General features: G+C 37.3%; 1 protein-coding gene across 2 annotated transcripts in view; it reads right to left on the reverse strand.

Annotated features, from left to right (window-relative positions):
* Positions 1–20,591, reverse strand: part of TMEM135 (transmembrane protein 135) — a 175,177-nt gene that overhangs the window by 37,056 nt on the left and 117,530 nt on the right. The window lies entirely within an intron of this gene.

A 20,591-nucleotide genomic window follows, 5' to 3' on the forward strand; every position in this document is an offset into this window, starting at 1 on the left:
TACGCAGACTTGGTAACATCCTCAGTTCTAACTTTACTCAATAGGTTCTTATAAATCTGCTATCAACATTTCATTTAATGCTTAAAACAGTAAAAGATCAGAATCGATTTTCGAGGAAGGTAAGAAAAAAAGAAATAAAGTACATGATAGGTAGAAAATTAAATTCTCTCATTCTACAAAGACAAGTTTATCAAGAAGAACTGGTTGTAACTTCTCAATGTTTGCCACTCTGGCTGCTATCCGAAAGCAAGATTTCCCAGGGAAAAAAAAAATAATAATCCTTAAACAGCTGGAAACCATCCTAGAGATACAAAATAAATCACTTGCTAGTGAATTCCACACTCAGAAGCCCTAATCAGTACTCTATACAAGCAACAAAACAAACAAAACCCAGAAGGAACATTAACATCCCTCGTAACTGGTGTCTACTAATTGCAGAGCATCAGGACAGCTTCAATGGGAAAGCAGAGACTGAATAGGATTGTCTGATAAATCTATTACTCTCAAACACTCCACACAGTATTCCTGACCCTGTAGGTCACAACCTTTTGCTCCCAAGTCACTCATGCAAAGGGGGATAAAGAGGTTTAGCCCATTCTATTAAATCCTTGTAATTATTTGTTACAGTTTTAAGTCATCTAGCATTATATACACAGTAATTTGGTGAATCACACATGCCCTTTTCAAATGAAAATACAATAGACAAAATGGATGTAATTTAAGGTAGCCCAAAACATCGTGAGTTTAATCACTTTTATGTTTAGCTGGTAAGAATCCTCTGTAGTAGACAAATTAGATATAATAGCCTCCAATTATGCCTAAACCAAACAAATGTGAATTATTTCACAATGGAAAGACATTAGAAATTTTATCTAAAGCTTAAATCTACAACAAAGACGGGAAAAACACATACTGACCACAATAGGGTATGAAAAACAGGGTACCATCAGAGAGCAGCATAGTCATAAGTAAATCTTTGGATAGTCAGTTTTCATTCTCAAATTTCACATCACTAACAGTTTGCTGTCAAATATAATATTTCTTTTATGGAGTAATTTGGCTGAAATCTGCCAACTGTACTGTATAAAAATGATTACTTCACCTTATGAATCACTTTTCATCAACATACTTTTAAATACAGCTGTGAAACTTTTGTTCTAGAGAAAAACAACAATTTTACATTGTTGATTTATCTGTGATAAAGCAAAGGGTGGAGTCTGGGGATTTGGGATGTTTTCTTTTTTGTATTCATTTACTTTTTCAAAATTTAAGTATAACTATTTCTTTTACAAATACATTTTAAAAAACCATGTGCATATCTTGCAAAACAACATTACATGGCAATCAGTGATAAATGTGTTTCATGATGTGCTTGCAAAAAATTGACCTGTGGAATCCAGTCGAGTTTTGGGGGGAAAAGTCCCACCTCGAGTCCAAAATATTAGACTTCTGGACTTCACTAGGGAGCACATTTTAGATGTATTTCTAATCCTACTACCAATGGTGAGGTCTAAACCCACCAGAAATGTGTCCTCTTCAAGGGCCATATCTTGCAGCACAGGCAGAAGCATCTAAACTGACAGGACAAAATAACCAACGTCTGTCTTACTCATGCCAAATACTCCTAGAGTATTTCATTAATTCTTTCCTCATTTTCAGATTCATGCCCCATCCCTGTGGGCCAGAACAAAGCATGTGCAAGGAATTTTGGCATATAAGGAGCAGAGGAAAGTTCACTACAAGCAACGTGCACCATGAAAAGCTTCAGTGCTTTCTGAGCTGTTTCAGAAACAGTTCCCACAGGGGGAGGGTTTCGTGTTTATAATGTGGATATAATTACACTATTTAAAAGATCTTTTCTGGAAGGCAATCCTCCAGTATGTTGTGTATTCCTATGCTCAAGGCAAATATTCCAGAGTTAAGAGGCTTCTTGACAGAGGCGAGCAATGCTGATGTCTACGAGACTCACGAACCCCGTAGGCACAACCTTGACAAAGCAGCACGTGCCCTGAAACTTCAGAATATTTGTGTGGTCAAGTCACAGAGGCTCCACAGAGCCCCCCCTCTGCATTTTGACTTGGTCGTACGCATTTTAGCTCTCTCTTGATCGAACTGTATCATTTTCTTTTATCTAGGATACGCCCCAGACCCTCCTGTGCCTTGCCAATGGGTGACAGAGAACACCCTTCCTCACGTGGAAGGCACGCCAAGATGCAAGAAACTCTGTCGTGTCGGTGTCCCAGAAGACGAGCGACTAACCCTGCGCCTCTGCGTTAAACCCACCGGCCTGCCGGGACGGGTTTCCACCCGTTAAGAAATTGTGAGGAGGAAAAGAAAGCGCGCTCAAGAGTTGGTAGTGTTTTGTACAATTAAGCTGTAGAGACAGACGACAGAGAAAAGACGCCTTTTGTCTTCTCTCAAATTTATGTTGCGCTCTTCGAGGATTCAGATTCTCTTACCGGACTTTAATGTTGCCCAGCCTGTTTTGTTTGAGGTTTGTACACCAGGTTTTTCTGTTGTCCCATCAATATGGGACAGTAACCTAACTTTAAAATTGATATTGAAATGATGTTCAAAATTAATTTAAATTAAGAATTAACAATATTCATCAACTTTTTGCTCTGATACTTCAAAGCATACCAGAAGTTTTGGCAGCAGACATTTCCATGCAAAATACCATTATTTATTCATTCAATGATCAAAATCTGAACTAAACATTTTGTGAGTTCAATAAACGCTACCTCCCACCACTAAACATACTCACAGAAATCTTTTCTTACATTTAAACACAACTGAATTATATTCTTTTAAAGAAGACCACACTTCACCGCAGAAGACAGCAAACAGGATTGCTCCCTGCTTTCCCTCCCCTGGGTCAACACAGGGGAGACTGTATTCTGCTTCTGTAAACTCCTTCTTTTATAGCCCCCTGATTAGAAGCAGGGTTTAAGAGGTAAAGATGACCTTAGGTGTAGATTCAGCATTGGGTTGCATTTCAATCACAGAAAGAATTTTTTTATTCATCAATGAAATAAAAAATAGTACAGCATTTTCTGTATGTTTTTAATTGAGATGAACTATTTTTATAAGCAAGGTGGCTCAATTCTTGAATTAATTTGGCATCCTGAGTCAGCTATATGTTTTCATGTCCTGTACAACTTAGATTTTGAGTATCTGCATACAGATAGCATTTCATTGCTATTTAACTAACTTGCCAGCACATCATGGTTAACTTCTCCTCTTCCTTCAAGTTTTTTTTTAATAAAGAATTTTTTCTTCTTTTTCTATTAATAGTTTAAAAAAAAAAAAAGTAAGCTATATTGAGAAGGGTGCACATAGATAGTTATGCCTTTTTAGAGACAGGAAGAATACCAAGACATTTAAATGCCATTTATTATTGACCATACAAGCTTTAAGGCATTTTGATCATCCACATTCAACTTCTCTAGCTATGGATAAACAACAGGAGAGCAGCAAAGTTGCTTAAAACCAGTTAGGTTAAGTAAATTTTGGTTTTTTCATTAATAGTTAAACCAACAAGTTCTTCCAGGAGCAAACAAATGCACCGAGCCTGATTTCCTAGCAATTTGCACAGCAAGCGTAATCCAAGAGTGTAACACCCTCGTGCGTTCTCTGGGGTCTACAACGGACCGGGTTCAACCGGGACCCCGTGATCACCAGTACAGCTGTCTTGACTACACAGCTGCTTATTGTCAGGAAAAAAGCAGGATTTTCTGTATCTTTGGGACCTTTATGTTTTTGCAAATATGACCAAAACTGGCTCTCGGGTTCAAAGGTTCCTAGGAAGAAGACCGGCAGAAAAACACAACAGCACTGTCGCAAATATCCCTCCTCCTTTGGAAACCAGGCAAAACACGGCTGTGGGGTCAGGATTTCACTTGACAAACATACACGAAGGTTTGCAGTTATCTCCCACGACAGAAATTATGTCTGCTAAAAGGCTAATGTGAAAAAGATACACTTAAGAAAAACAAACTCTCCTCGAATCTTATCTTTTTCACATCTCGTCATCTGTTTTTGTGGGAAGTTTCTATTAACATCTGTTCACAATATGATTTTCAGAAGTTGCATATTAAATTCAATCCATTATATTTTGAAATGGAGATTCTCATAAATCATTTTTTTTTATCCCCTTTTCCCTCAGACTGCCTCACTCCATAGGCACAAAGCAGCTTAATTTTAAATCCACAGTGGATTTGAAAATCCTACTATTTGTTGCTTAAAAACTCATTAAATGAGCAGTTTCAAAACTTATAAGAGATGTTTTTCTAAACAGACAACACCACAACTACTACAGTGATCTGTCATAACAAGGTGCCTCCTCTTTTGCAAAACATTCAAGGAAACACTTCTACAAAATGATTCAAAGTGACAGAGAAATGCCATAGTTTGCCACAAATTTCCTAAATCAATGCTTTAATGAGTATGATAATTTCAGCTGTAAGTACCTTACAAAAACCCCCACACTTTGTAATACCTCTATACAAAACACCAACTGTGGATGTGTATATAAACATATATAAACATTATAAACCAAATATGATCTACATTATAAATTACTCTTTAGTCTTTAACCCTCTCAGTTCCCACTATTAGTTTAAAAATTAAAACGTTACACCAGCTTACACATCGATGTCTATAGCTATAAATTCATATATATCTATACCTGGACAGAATTATTCACTTTACTGGCAAAAAATTTACTTATTTCTCCCACATGGGTCCTGATGAAATTTCAGAAACTATGACATAAAGGAAAATTTCCTGTTTGATTATATTCCTTGTTTATATTGTTCAGAAACACTTTTGCTCAAGGTTAGATTAGCTGAGAGTGCACATTAGTTACTGCAGCATTAACCACGCAGTCACAACGGGAAAGCAAACATTATAAAGAATATTTTCCATTTGCAGATAAGTGCAGAATAAAACTGGAATCTAGGTGAAACAGTAAAGTACTAAGATTTGGGATATCCATGTTTTCCTCATCTTTAAATGAGGTTCCCAATATGAGAGAAACCTCCTTGTTCCTCCTGTTGATGTTTTTTTAAAATGGAGAATATATGGTGGTCCACTCTACCAATTGACATGGCATGCAAGAAAGGTGTGGACTTTTACTGAATTTTGCCAAATTCCTTCATGAATCACAATCACCCATGATACATACATGTATTTTTATATATATATATACACACACACACACACACTTTTTTTTTGTCTTGTCCTGTAGTAGAAGTACCTGTCCTCAGGGGTAAAATTTCTGTTAGATGCCATGCCCAGACTGTGGCAACAAAGAGAAATGGTTGGAAAGAGATTGTATTGCAGGATCATGCCCATTTTTCTTCTTGAGTGATTAAGTGTAATTATCCCAAGAGTAAGTAAATCTAATTCTCAGCAAGGAACACTACATTTCTGATAAGCAAATCTGCTGTGACCTTATTCCAGAAACTCATCAGGCTTACTCGCTGTGAAGCCTTTCACTAAGGAAGATACGAAAAGAAAGGGCAATTAAAAGGTAGATTCTCCTTTTCTAAGCGTGTGGCATTCAGTTGGACTCAGGCAGGGAGTTCAAGACTTGGTTGAATCTATTTAGATTTAAGAGACGTAAAACATGACTTCAGATCTGGGTGGTCTGTGTAATGTCCAGGAATATATGAACTGGCTTATCTTCAAAATAATATTTTTCTGCTTTCTCTTCCTCAACTAATGAATTTTCCTCAACTAATGAATTATATCCACTTTAGCAATAAAATCACATGGTGGTGTCTGACAATATTGTTCCTTTACATATACTGCTGGGTATATCACTGATATCCATGTGTCTCTTCAATTCAAAATAATGGGATCACTTTATTAAAACTATTACTGCAACTGGAAGTGAGGATAAAAAGTTGGAAGGCGCTGTTTTTATACAACTTTATAAACAGATCAAAAACCTAATTTTAATCATGCCTAAGGAAAAAAAAAAGTCAGTTTTCCATCTGTAAAATTAGCTCTGTGTGAGGTGTAGGTCACATTTTTTTGTGAGATATCTGCTGAAGCCAGAAGAAATCTGACAAGGCAGAAAACAGCTGTAAAACTTAGTCCTGCCATAAATTGCTGAAGAAATCAATGTATTAAGCTCCTATCTTCTGTAAGTCTTTTCCTGTGACAAAATCAGATTTTCAATAAAATGAACATCCGTATAGGTGCATCTTCATAGCACCTCAAGCTTAGTCAACACTTCATGGATTCTTAACTCTAACGTAAAATTAACATTCAATTGAATCTAATCTCGGCAAGTCATAAAACACCTCTGATTATGTATCTCATAAATGTATTGATTAGTTTGAATTTTTATTTTATATTTCCTAGTTCCCAATTATATCTGATCTTTACACAGGAAACAATTATTAAGTACTAATAAGTATTAAAAGAATATTTTATTTTCCTGTATTACTGATGTGAATATGAGATATTTCAATAGTAATGTGCTAAATACAGCATTTAATTTTCTGAGACCAAAATCCACAGTATGTCAGCTTTAACTCTGTAGTAAGCATCCCTGTTAATCTATTATAACACCATGCCACCCAACAGGCACTGTCCAAACATTGTATTTGAAAAAACATTGTCACAGTCATCTGGCTTGAAAAAAAAAAAAATAAATTAAAAAAATGGCAGAGGAATGGGGAGAGAATTAATCTAAACCCTGATTTCTTCTGCAATCTGGCATCAACACATACATTACTTGTGCTGCATCTTTCCACCATCAAACATTCACTAACAGGTCATTTCACCCACAAGTTTTCAAGCAGCTTTGAAACCCAAACAACTTCAATTTAAATGAACCAGAACATCGCTTGTTAATACGCCTGGTCTCTAAAACATACATCCCCCAGCAGTACCGCTAGATATCCACCAAAATACGCCACTGCCAGAGACCAGAGCTGTTGCAAGTGGGACTCCAGCTGAGCCTAACAGATGACTCTCTTTGGACACCATGACCTGAACTCAGACCATCACCCACTGACAACACTCATTTCTTCAATATTGAAGAATTTCCCAGCCCCAAAAGAGCCAGTGTAGCCCAGCAGACCCCCAGCAGGATGACTTCCACACAGCTTCCTCTGTATTTCCTCAACCTACAACAGCCAGGCTTTCATGTACATTATTAATGTTTTCTCCTAATTGCTTCCACGAAGGAAAGGGAAATTCCTTCTCTTCCGTCTCCCAATATAGGATTCACAACCCAGACATCATGGACAACTCGGCAACCTGCTCCCCGTCACATTTTATTAGGCGCTACATCAAACTGAAGATACCTTAATCAGTTTTTCAAGAGGAAAGGGTCACTCATGCTCATGACCAACCACATGTAGACTTGTTTACGTATTATGGGGCCTCACTGCAATCGCGACAGACTTGGCTACACATCTGAAGAGCGTTCCTATTTCTGGCAGCTATGGCAGATCGATGGGGTTTGGTTTGCACCTTCACAAGACGCGCTGCGCCCTGCAAGAGCAGTTCTCAGCTGTTCTGAGGTCACTACTTAAGCGTTTTCTCCCAAGGAAAGGGGCAACTGGTTGTTAATTAGCAGAACTGAAATACGTAAGGACCTTATTTAACAAAATAGTAGTTTGACACGCTGTCCCCACCCCCCGCAACTATACAATCTACTGTTTTTCCATCTTCCATCAGATTCCTACTCTTCCAGGACTTCGCAGAGGTACAAGAAGGAGTTACCTCCCCTGTTCTGGGGAGGGCAGGTGGGGTACAGAAGACCTGCGGCACAAGCCAAGCGCAAACCCAGAAGACCACTGCTCCATCATGGATTTTTCTGAAAGTACCTTCTAGCACCGAGACTTTTTAACTCGATGAAGGATCAAGACCTCCTGGGGGGGAGGAGGATGGAGGTGGGGGGAGGTTAGTCACCCATGATTCGTACTCAGTTGCCAGCTCTCCAGCTGGGTTAAGCATTGCATGACAGACTTGAAATCCTGATCAAGTCCTTGATTTACATTTTGGCATGCTTCACCAGCACTTCTCAGCAGGACAAGATGAATCATTGATCTGTTCCAGTACAATAATTTCTATGTATGTTCATAACCTTGGAAGAATCTATATAAAATTTGAACACGTATTTAGTTTGCACAGTGCTCAGCTGGATGATTTTCAATCTTCAAACACCAAATTTTATTCAAGTTGTGCAGTTACATTGGTGCTGCGTATTTTTGTTTGCATGTTTAAAACAAAACTGATTTTGAAAAAAAATTAAAAAATCATCTCGTAGGTCTTAATTTGGGTCTTAATTTTTTTGAGATAAATAGTTCACAAATTAACTGTATCAGACAATGACGCTCTTAAAGATCCTCGACCTCAGAAAAGCTTGATTTAACTGCTGAATAAAATAAATGTAGCAAGAGACACAGACAACCCTTGAGCATTTTTGCTGAATTCTGCCTCAACCAAGCTCACGCGGGTCAGACGCAAACAGAAAGAGAACTCCTGTACAAATGGAAGTAACTACAAGTGCCAACGCTCGAAGAGCTCGAATAACTCTCTGCCATTGCACAAGAGAAAACCCCCATCCCGTGTCCTTCACGTATGGCAGAGATCGTCAGCATTTTGCAGGCTCGCGACTAACAACATCTCCTTAATGAGGTTTACAGACATTTTTCTGAAGCTGTAACTCCCAAAGCCTCCAGAGCACCAGGAGCTCCAGGCTCCCGCCAGCCCTGACCTCCTCTTCGCAGGCGGGTGCTCCGAGTCCGAGGGTCGGAGGAGTTCTGCTTCCCACCTCGCCGGCTCCGGAGAGACTGAGCTTACAGCCCTGCCTTCCCTTTGCTTTTCCTCAAATGAAGTTTTAGGCTCCATTCGATCCTTACAGCTCCGCTTCACGTTTAACGTACCAACTTGAGCAATTCTGGCCATTAGTATAAAGAGGAGACAATTATCTGGTTACAGTCAATATTTTACACAATGCAAACGCATTTTTTTCCCCTGTATATATATGAGTATGCCTGAGATTTTATAGGGTGTTATTTAAGAAATATTCATCATACAATTATGTAAAGGAAACAATGAATATTTTGCATCACTGAGCCTTGCTCAAGCTGGGGGACACGAACACATTCACCATCAACTATCGGCTTACTTGATAGTGAAAGCTAAGCAATTTCTGTATGTTTGTTAGATGTACATATCAGAAAACATTTGAGATTATATTAGACTAAAACCCCAATTCCCAAATACTACTTTTAATATAGCAAGTAAAATAATTCAGGTAATATTCCACTTAGAATAGTTCTTAGAAACAAAAAAATCTAAAAAAGTGCTTTTCTATTATTCCAACAAATTAGCGTGAAGAACACTTTAACCGAAAAGAAAATTAAAATAGTCCTTATTTTTGCTCCCTTGCCCTTTTTTAGCATAATGAATAACAGAAGTAAAAAGTTCTTTAAAAGTCAGGAAATGTCATTGCAGAACTACAACACCTGGTATTGAAAAAAAAAAAAAGGAATTTACTATTAATTCTTATAAAACCCTGAAAGATCAGATGTTTTCACCTTCAATTACATTGCTTAATGAGACTGCATTTAAGAATACTCAAAAGAAAATCAATTCTACATTCATTTTTTCCTTCCTGAGAAATGCTGCATTTTTCTGTAATGCCTTTCATTGAAACCTAGACAACTTTCAATGGGTGCATGTGGGTGCAAATGTGCATATCAGTCACAGTGTTATCTATAATTCTGAGTACCAGGTGGCATGTTCAGCATACTTCTATTAATCGCTGATATGCTATTTGATTGCAAGGGCACTTTAAGAAGAGGGAAATGCATGGGATTATGCATAGTATATGATTTTAATGTGAGGTTTAAAATTAGTATTTTACATTTTTCAATTAGTATTAGCTGTCTATGAATCAAATGTGTCTGAAGTAAGGGTGTGCTGAGAGACTGAGACTGAGACTGAAAGTGCAGCAAAAAAATCACCAGACTGCTTTGGCAAGTCACAATAACAACTGCTGGGTAACTCACTATATGCTTCCCAAAGACAACCGATAGCATATACGCAGACAGCAAATCCACTGTAAATGATGACATCTTCAACTTCAGCTTATCAAACATGTAATGTAAGCAAATGTTTCTAATACGCGCCAAGAGAAAAGCATGGATATCAGGTAAGAAACCTGAATAATTTATTCCTGCACTTTCCCTTTATATGCATCAGTTAAAACAAACTCAAGCACTTCGTGACACACCCTAAACAATTTTGATGATGGTCTAAAGTCAATGGATTTACAGTAGGATGATCACCTATATTATTTCTAAGAATATTACTCATTAGACTAGTACTGCTTGGGGGGGTTGTGCTGATTTAACCCAAGCTGATGCTGCCTTGTCACCAACTCACAGCACTTACAGTACAGTGAAAATTTTCACGCTCTTATCAGAAGCCACAAATAATGTTCCAAACTTCTTAAAAGATGTGAAAGTTTAGCTTTCAACATAAGGCTTACCCTTTGTTTGTACCCATGAGAAGAAATGTATCAGCAAGAAATTATCAGTGACCTGTCAGTCTGTACTACAGATTGACACCAGAGGATGAGTTAAATTCCTGTTTCATTAAGTCAGCTTTGGAAGGTGACAAATGCAGAAAACCTAATAGTGATCCCTTTCAGCTGGGTCTAAAATTTAACTTTTAAAAAGGACAGGGACAAATCAAATCACTTTTTTGCCTTGTTTTATCAACTATTCTTTACAAAATTAAAAGAATAAACTTGAAACAGAATTCCAGAAAGAAGCTTTTCCATTTATTTCTACATTCTGGTTTCAAGCATTTTATTAACTTAGTATTTCCTCAAGTGCTGTAAGTTGTTATCTATTTATTTAGTTCTTCATGCAGCAATAGAGAGAGAAAAGAAATTCTAAAACAGGAAATGAATAATTGGAAAAACCTTAAGCTACTTGGTATTTCTGTTGTACAACTGATGAGATTTCAAGATTGACAAGATTTCAAACAGCCTTCTACAGCAGCTGTTAAATAAAGGTCTAGGCGACAATCATATAGCTTTTTCTTTCTACAGGAGACCTTGCACTCCTAGAATAAATGCATACAAGCAGTAATAGAGACCCAGTATATGACTACTACCATGCATGTTTATGTTGCATTAAATCACAAAGGTGTTTCAGTTACTCCTTGGCATGTCACCTCCCTCTTATAAGCGATCTTTGTTGCTTCAGTGACCTATTACTTATTTTGCTAGAAGTCCTTCCTCATAAATTCTACTGCTAAATACAATTTACTGTTCTCTGGCACCTAGATGACATACACAAAACATAACACTTCTAATGGATTCTCTTTAAGGAGTGATGGTTCATTTCTTATGCAGGAACAATTCCTGGAGGCAACAGAAATTTGATTATTTAAAAAAATCTGATACAAATAACAAAATTTATATGTTTGACACCACCTATTTAGCCTCCACTCACAAATGCCTGCCCACCTGAGTAGTCCTCCTGAGCTCAGAATCAACACGCAGCCTCAGAAAGAGAATCATAGTTATACTTCCACTTATAGCAAAAGTTATATAGAATAATCACATAAAATTCCAGAAGGTAGGAATAGAAGAAAATTCATGTAGTCCATTCCCCATCAAAAACAAGCACTGCAGCTCTACTATTTGTGTCTAACCTGATCTTCCATGACGGACAATGGAATGCTGGAATCTCCCTGTCTGTGAACAAACTATCCTACTGCTCAGTGAGTCTTAATATTAGAAAGTTTCTCTAACATAATTATTACCAACCTGCATCTACCTTGCTTCAATTTTAGTCTATTATTTCTTTTACTTTTCACCCAAGAGAGAATTCATTATTCTTTTCCTCATTAGAGAAATATTGCATACATGACAACTATTATCAGTCTAGACTTTTTCTAGACTAAAAAAAACATTTCAAGTAATTTCAAGTTCCTCAAAGAATATGGCCTATACATGTCTGATCATTCTCACTCTGCTCTGGGCTCTGCACAGTTTGTCCACATATAGACTGAATTTTGTTACTCCAGCTGACATTATCAACACTAAGGAGACATCAATGGTAACTTCATATGCTTTGCATGCTATACTTTTATCTATATACCCAATTACAATTGATTTTTCCACATCCCGATACTTTGACTCATGTTCAGGTTGTAATCTAACTCCTAGGCCCTGCTATGAAGAGCTGTGACCTAGGAAGAGGTTCCAAATTCTCCGTCTGTACAGTTAATTCTTTCTTCCAAAGTGCAGAACCTTCCACCAAACTGCATCTTATATTTTGGGAATATTTCTCCAATTTGCCAAAATGTTTTGAATGACATATTTATTAAATCTGTGGATAAAACCAGACATCTTGGAGGCCTGGTTGGGTCTCATCGTTCAACAACGGTATTAATGACCAGGATGATGACTTAAGAGTTGATATTAAATCTGCGGATGGAACCAATTATCCCCAGACAATACTTCCACTCTGATAGTAAACTCAGTACTCCGTTTTTTCATCCAGTTTTAAGTAGGAGGTTTTTTCTACAGTGTACTTTGAGGCCTTGCTTATGAGAATGTCACATGAGAGTCTGTCTAAAGACTTACTGAAGATATATGATATCCTCTATTACTTCTGAATCAACGAAGCCTCTTATCTTCACAGAAGGAAGCCAGATTGACTTGACACAACTCATTCTTGACCAATAACTATGCACACTGTTATTCAACTCCTTGTTTCTTCTAAGTGTCTTCAAAGAGTGTATTTGAGGAATCATCCCTGAATTTTTGGCATTTGCATGATCCTGGGCTAAACACTACTTTAATGTTTCATTGAAAAAAATTAAGTATACTTTCATTCAAATTTATACAGGAGAAAAACAATCTCTCACAGTACCCTGACATAGCAGAAAATTACTATTTAAACTACCTAAGGTATTCTTCCTACTTTAAAAAACCATAAATTTTAACCTAAAATGCATTAATTCTTACTCTTTAGAGCAAAATCTCAACTATGAATATAACTGCTTTAACTTAATGTTTCTTCTGGGTTTTCCTCCCTTACTATTTACTTACACAATTCTCTTATTGACACAATAAGCAAAATTCAAGTTTCTTAAAAATCCATTGAAAATTTGCCATTGAATTTTTGAACCATAGTTTCACCTGATGATTAGACCTATGGTTTGATATTAATGTTAGTAAGAGCAGAGTCAGATTCTGAATTACAGTTTGCTATTACATTAATCAGATCAGGTTAGTTTGGGGCAAGGATTATTTAGGCTAAAAATACAAGACTAGAAACCTTTCCTCAGTATGGTTTCTAGTCAATATATCAAACATACGAAAGAGAATAAAGAATGTCTCATTCTTCAGAATATTTGAAATGGCCCATAAAGTCTCAGTTTCACAGAAGAAGCTGGGTTTTCGCAGCAGTTTCTTGTTCTGTGAAATTGAGACTTTATGAACTGAAGCGTGTCTGTGAAAATCATCTATGACATAATTTATAATCTTCGAACCAAACAATGTATAAGCAGAAGGTAGAATGAAGAAGAATGATGTAATTCAATGTTTATAAAATAGCAGACATTTGACAGGCTTCAAATTGTGTCTAGGATACACTGATTGATACCATTATCCTTTAGCGTGTTTTCCCTGACATTTTATCTTAGGGCCAAAAGCCAAAAGAAAGACCACAAGCATCTAACCACAAAGTAGCTCTTATTTTCCTATTCTAGTCAGCAATTAGCTCACAGGAACAGAATTCCAAGTATTTCCAATGCCTGTAGTTAAAAATATGCCTGTTTCTAAAATGAAATATAAATGTCGTATGTTAAAAGCCATATTTTTGACTGTAGTCTTTAGACTACAAAGATATATTCAAGTTGCACAGTAGTTACATGTAAAATATTTAATTGTGTGCATCCCTTACATAAACAGAAAGATTATTTATTTTAAAAATACATACCAAACCATGTAGATTCTAATGAAATGCAATTGCTTTCTGCTTTTTATGAAATGGAGATTTTCTGCCCTGACTGCTATCAAATCAGAAACATGTGATGAGTGTGAGTTACCAGTTTAGGACTTGTATTTCATGACCACAATGATGTCTGCAAGAACTACAGCTCAGTTTCTCCACAAAGGATTGTAGCAATCAAATAAACACAGGTAACATGCAAATGATAAGCAGGGATTTCTGAAATCTAATCCATCCTCTAAGAATTATGATTTATTTCTTGGTGTGACTCTCCTTTCCTAGATGCATTTTGTAAATAAACAGATCATTCTTAAAAGTTTCGTAACTACTGCTCAAAGGGATCTCTTCTTTCTTTCTTTAATGTCAGGAGGATTTTGTTTTTCTAAATTAAATAAGCAACTACACAGACATGTCCCTCAGCTCAGCAAAAAAAGATAACTATTTTTAATAGAGCAGCAGCAAAAACAGGAAGAACTGACAGGAAACAGTTGGGAAGAAGAAATTAAGCCAAGGAGCTGAGAGAGTAAAGAAAACAAGAGAAATAAGAGTACAAAAGCATTAAATCAACTTCACTTTCACCATATTACAAAAGTACATCTCTTACATCCTAATTGACATGTAAAGTTCCCCAGGAAAATATTGCATAAAGTCACAATAAAAAGTAAAAAATAAACTTTTATGGTTGCGGTCTGCTTGTTGTTCAGCTCTTTTTCTTCCCCCATTCCCTTTTGAAAATTGGTTTAAAAGAAAAGAGATATTAGGAAATTGAAATTCACGTTCCCGCTCTCTCAGAAAGCCAAAATATAATAAAAAGTATCCGATTCTGCTGAAAAAAAAAAAAGAAATTAAGAATACATCTATTGAGTTAGTGTTTATTTGGCTTAAAACTCTATCTTGTTATACAGCTGCTTATATACTACTCCCTACCTTAATTCTCTGACAGCAACTCTGTACCATGCCCCACTTTTTAAAGTTAAATTATGTCCTCTAACAGGAATGCAGAAGAGATAGCCTTGTGATATAAGAACTGGACTGGAACTCTATGGCTCAAAGGCATCGCTACCACAGATTTTGTACCTGACCTTCTGCAGGCTACTTAAATCTTCTCCCTTAGTACTCCATCTGTAAAATGTAAAGTGCCTCAAATGTCTGTGAAAGGGTAAGTCAACTGGCTGCCAAATTGTTACTATATAGTACACACATAAGAAAAATCTTACAGAAAAATAATTTTAAATCAGGAAGGAAAAGAATAACTTTCTATAATGTTTGGCAATGAATACAGGCAAAATACATCTAACAGGTTTGAAATCCTGCAAGAATAAAATCCAATCCCTCCACCCCGTGAACGGACCTTTTTAGCACCAGGATTAAAGCAGCCGGAAACCTTGTCTGCACTGTGCTTCCCCTCGCAGACCCTGACACTTGAATGCCAGGATCAAAGAGAGAAATCGAATCTGCGAAGCTCAATTGCTTTCCCATCATCTGACTTGTAATATCAGCCTTGTTCTGACCAGTGCCTCGGGAGCTGGGAGCCACGGGGGTGACGTGCGGCACTGCCAGCAGTCGCATCCCCGGAGAAGGCATCCCAGGGCGGCTGGGACACCGAGGTCCCCAGCAGCCACAAGCCGTTTATTCTCCAAGCCTGAGAACCAGAAGCTATTTCCCCTCTTTTAGTCTGCATTTAAGGATGACAGGAAGATGATAAACAGCCAATGCCCCGACACATCGATATGCTAGCAGGACAAAAGCCCTTTGTGATTGACAGACGAAACCTGAAGAAGGGGAGGAGACCCTCTTTTTCTTCCTTTGGGGATGGCTCTGGACAGAGACGCCTGAAATTTTAGCCCTCAAAAGCTTCTCCCGTTACCACCAGATCACCTTGCAGGTAAACACCTTCCTGGTTCACTGAGTCACTGTTACATATCTGAAAAAGAATCTCCACTGAAAAGTGATAATGGTGGAAAAATACTCCCTATTGTACAGCCATAATTCTTGCACCCCTTGTCTGTAGGCAATGCATTTCCTCTCTCGAGGAGGCTGTGCAACTGGATCCAACTACATGTAAAGCAATCTGTTAAAATGAGGACAAGATTTACTGTTGGAAAGAACAGGTTTAAATAAATTCCAGGAGCCTATGTACCATACGTCTAAAAGTGACCAAACATGGAAAATTACATTTAATCTCTTCATACTATATTCAAAAGTTAGTATTGTCTATAAAAGAGTAAACTTACTGATTTAGCAAATGCAATGAATGATTTGCAATAACTGGTGTTCCATTTTAACTCCCAAAGAAATTAATTATTTCTGTAGACTATTTAGTTACATTTTTAATGGTGTATACACAGTACTAAACCCCCTATTTCAGTTTTTTTATAGCATGCAAATTGGCACGTGTACCATGCAAAGTGGCAATGGAAAACATATGATACTTTTATCAAAAGGTACTCCTTTCTTCCCATGTAGTCGTAAAATCATTTGCACTACTTAATCCGCAGGAAACAATGAAACAAGCCACCTGAGTTTAGTGTAAAAGTGATTTTGTTTCTGTTTAAAAGCAGTGAAGCCCAACAAAAGAGATAACACCCACTTTAAGAGTATCCTCTTGACTTTTGGCATGTAGCACTAAGGAACAGATATATTGGCATATCTCAATATGAAAAGTTGCAACCACAAAAAAGCTAGGAATTAGAATTAGATGGGAATTAGAACAGCATCTTCTTCACTTACTGACAGCCAAGAAGGCCTACTCTGCAGCCTTTCTGCATGCTGGAGGATCAGAAGCAGCGTGATTTAACCAGGGGAAAATCAAAACCCAGACCAACTTCAGCCCACACAGTTAATATTCCTCACTTGGACCTAATCTAACCATAGCTTATACCTTCAAGAACAGAGGTAGTTTGAAGACAAGAGTATAATACAACAACAAAATACCCGCTTACTCATTTCAATCACTATCACCTTTTCAACTTGAAAGACAAAATGAAAAATAGTATGAACTGGGACTGGAAAACCTCCTTTAACAAGAAAGGTGGTTCAAAGGATTCCAGGCAGTATCCATCCTTTTAAAAAAAAGCCAAAAGGACAATGATCACCTTTATTCTGGGCTATCATTTGAGCATAATAAGGTTTAGATAAAGCTTAGGTATATGAAAGCAGAGTTGAAGACAGAGTGCTGCAAGAGCATATAATGTTTCTCTATTAGATCAAGAGGCATTAGAAAAAAAAAGGAAAAAATGACCTGGTGACTTGTAAATTAGGTACTAAGATGATCCAATATGCTTTAAATAAGTACTCTCTATGAAGAGCTTTAGTAAAACCAAAGACACAAAGCCGCACTACAGCCCTAGTAATGCAACCACCCATGTTCTCCCGCTCCTTTAGTTACAGCCGGTTCATGGCCGGTGGAAGCCCTGTCCTGCTTGGCCTCTTACTCCGTTGCTGCAGATACTGTCCTGTCTCCCCTCCTCGCCCGTCTCTCTTCTCCTCTGCTCAAGCCGCGCATCCGATAACAAGAGCAGGTAAAGGAGAAGCGGCCAGTTTTGGCACTCGGCGTAGCCCATCAGTCATCCTGAAGAGTACCCAGAGTCAATGGAGCGTTCTGAAACGGTTTCTTCTGGGAAAGGAGAGGAGCATCCCTCTCCCTGCCAGATCCTCCTCCCGGCCCCTTCTCTCCCCTCGGCTCCCACCGCGACGTGGGGAAAAACGACACGAATCATCCGTCTTCGCCGATAACACCGCTGCTGGCCGTTGTAAACTCTATCTCACCTTTCCTCTTGCCTGCTTTTCAGGAGAGACGGCGGAGCTGCCGGCTGCGATGGGGGGAGGCAGAGACCGGCACTGGGCACGGCTCAGCACCACGTAATAGCTGCTCTGATTTTTAAGAGATGCTTCCCTCCTAAAATTCGCTATCTAAAGGAGTGTTTGAGCTTTCGTAAAGATGTTTATGCTTATCCCCTTCAACACCTAAATCTTACAATATAGATGCCGAGGCTTGGTTTTCTCTCCGTGACGCGTACAGACGTGCACTCTACAACCTCTTACCGGAGACGCGCGGACTGCCCGACATTGCTTGGCTCGGCATGGCAGCCGCCAACGGCTGGCAGTAAAATAACGACTGCGAACAATATAGACGGATGCGCCATGCATTTCCTCAGAAGGAACTGTAAATACGACAGGCACCGAGCGATTAACAATCATCATCGAAATGTCAAAAGTTTTCTCTCAGGGTATTTTCAGGAAAGCAGTTGGGTAACTCCTGTTATCTTAAGACTAAATAAGTCTGCTTTAGTAACATTTCTGTATCACCAACATATATATTCAGAAGGTAAACATGAGCATTAAATGTTACACTCTAATCCCTAAACTTACTATGCTGTTAACACATACTTTCTCAAGAAAATTTATACGGCACCAGGAAAAAGCCTTATTAAACTGAACATTTTTTGACAGATGCCTAATTTAAAGGAATACTTTAAATACTATTCCCAAACTGGCAAAAAATATGACATACATCAGGTGAATATTACCAAAAATGCATGTGGAATTCAGTAACAAGTCAATGATAACATGGATGTGTAATTTTTGAAAGATAAAAGAACGGCAAATTTAAATTGCCTTCCCAGCTCATGAGATGCATCTCTAGGACACAGCAGAAGTATAAATGCTTTCTCTTTTTTACTCTTGACAAGGATCTAAAGAGATTACAGTAGTTTCGTACTTTATATTACTGTACAAATTAAAATAATTGCATTTAGAATTCAGAAGGAGGCTTTCAAATATTTGACATAGTTTTTCCATGTAGGAAAGAATTAATTCTATGATGTCTTTTTCCTGTCATTCCCATCCACAGACTTTGGTAATAACCCAGAAAGATCAATACTTAAATATATACTTTTTTTTAATATCTATCTATATATCTCCCCTTCCTTTTTTGCAGAGTACAAGGTATTTTTTTCATATTTTTCATAAAGAAACAGTGAAATGCAGTGGAAGTCTGGTGAAAGAGTATGAGAGAGAAAAAAAAAGTGCTTCATGAAAATAAAGAAGTAAAAATACTTTTTCACCTTTTATTCTATTGGTATATAAAGAGAGGATCGATTATCTCACCTTTCTACCCATATTTGGATTTGAACTAAGCCCATGCAATTCCAACCCCAGTGCTCTGCCAGAGAAGTGTCAGAGTTAACCTATAAGGTTATCTTCTCATCTGCAGCCCCCTCCTGTGATACCGTGTTTTACTTTTGCTCACACTAAATAAAACAAACTGATATTTATAGCATTTCTTACCAGAGTGAATGTTTTCATCTACTCACCAGGTCATCCAAAATACCTCAGAAATCAAGTTTCATGACAGTTACCAAAACAATGCTTTGAACCACTAACTTTGAGATGTTTATATAAGGACAGTAAAAAACATATATAAACACAGAAAAAAATTCTCATCTGCTTTCTTCTTCTGATTTATTACCTAATAATTTAATAGCAGAGGACTTTTAATGTACTCCTATAATTCTACAGCAAATATAAAAGACTTCAAAATAATCTTTATAAGAAAGGGGAAGATTATTTGAAATTAAATCCATACAATAACAACACCAATTGTTAAGCTTGCTCATTCTACAGTAAAAAAAGAGAGTATAATTAAAAGGCAAAAATATCTTTCAAGTTGTTGCTTCTGTACAAAAGGGAGCTTAGGTGATTAAACGAGAGACTGATACAGCACTGGTACCACACATTTTTAAAAGAAAATAAAGGCACTTTGAAATATCATGTCAAAAATACTGAATAAATTACAGGATATGTGTTTCACTGGGAAAGAAGAGTAAATAGCTGTAATTTGGGAGGCTAGAATTTCATTAATGAGATAAAGAGCTCTGCAAACAAAAGGTCCTTTCTTAAAGTTTTTCAGTGACTTTACACGAGTTTCAGTATTCCATCTTAATGGCAGTATATGACATTGCAACTGCATTTCTTAGATGTTCTTTTCATTGTATTTTTCATTATCCATTTTCAATCAATAGGTAATATATAAATGACATTAAGAGATCAGGAGCTTTCTGTTGTGAGCTATGCAAACTCCAAGTTATGAAAAACACCATGTTCTGCTTTTGAAATCACAGCAATAACTTCTGATTGTCTGAAATTATTGTTTCAGAAAATAACATTTTAACATTTATCTCTATAGAAGACAGACTTCATCCTCAACTTATGATCAATCAATCATCAAAAACATCCAACTTCCCATAATAGCTGGTTTCAGCTCATACATGGAGCTTTCCTTTCCAGGGTTCAGAGCAGATGAATTAACATGTGCCTATTATAAACTGGTAGTATATAGTCTAAGGATTAACTACTATAGCAACCAGTGCTGTAGTCTGCCAACACATACTCACCCAAATTGCTGGATTTTCTAAGTTTATGTGGATAGGATTTATATGTAGGTGTTCATTTATTGTGCAGAGATTGCAAGTTTTCTATTATGTGGATTTCTTCAAATATGTATAAAAGCACAGCCATTGCATCACCCTTCCAAAAAAACCCCAGTGTAATATTCAAAATAAAACTGCTGCTAAATTCTACAAA

The sequence above is a fragment of the Buteo buteo genome, chromosome 18 (assembly GCF_964188355.1).
Source record: "Buteo buteo chromosome 18, bButBut1.hap1.1, whole genome shotgun sequence".
NCBI classification, from domain to species: domain Eukaryota; kingdom Metazoa; phylum Chordata; class Aves; order Accipitriformes; family Accipitridae; genus Buteo; species Buteo buteo.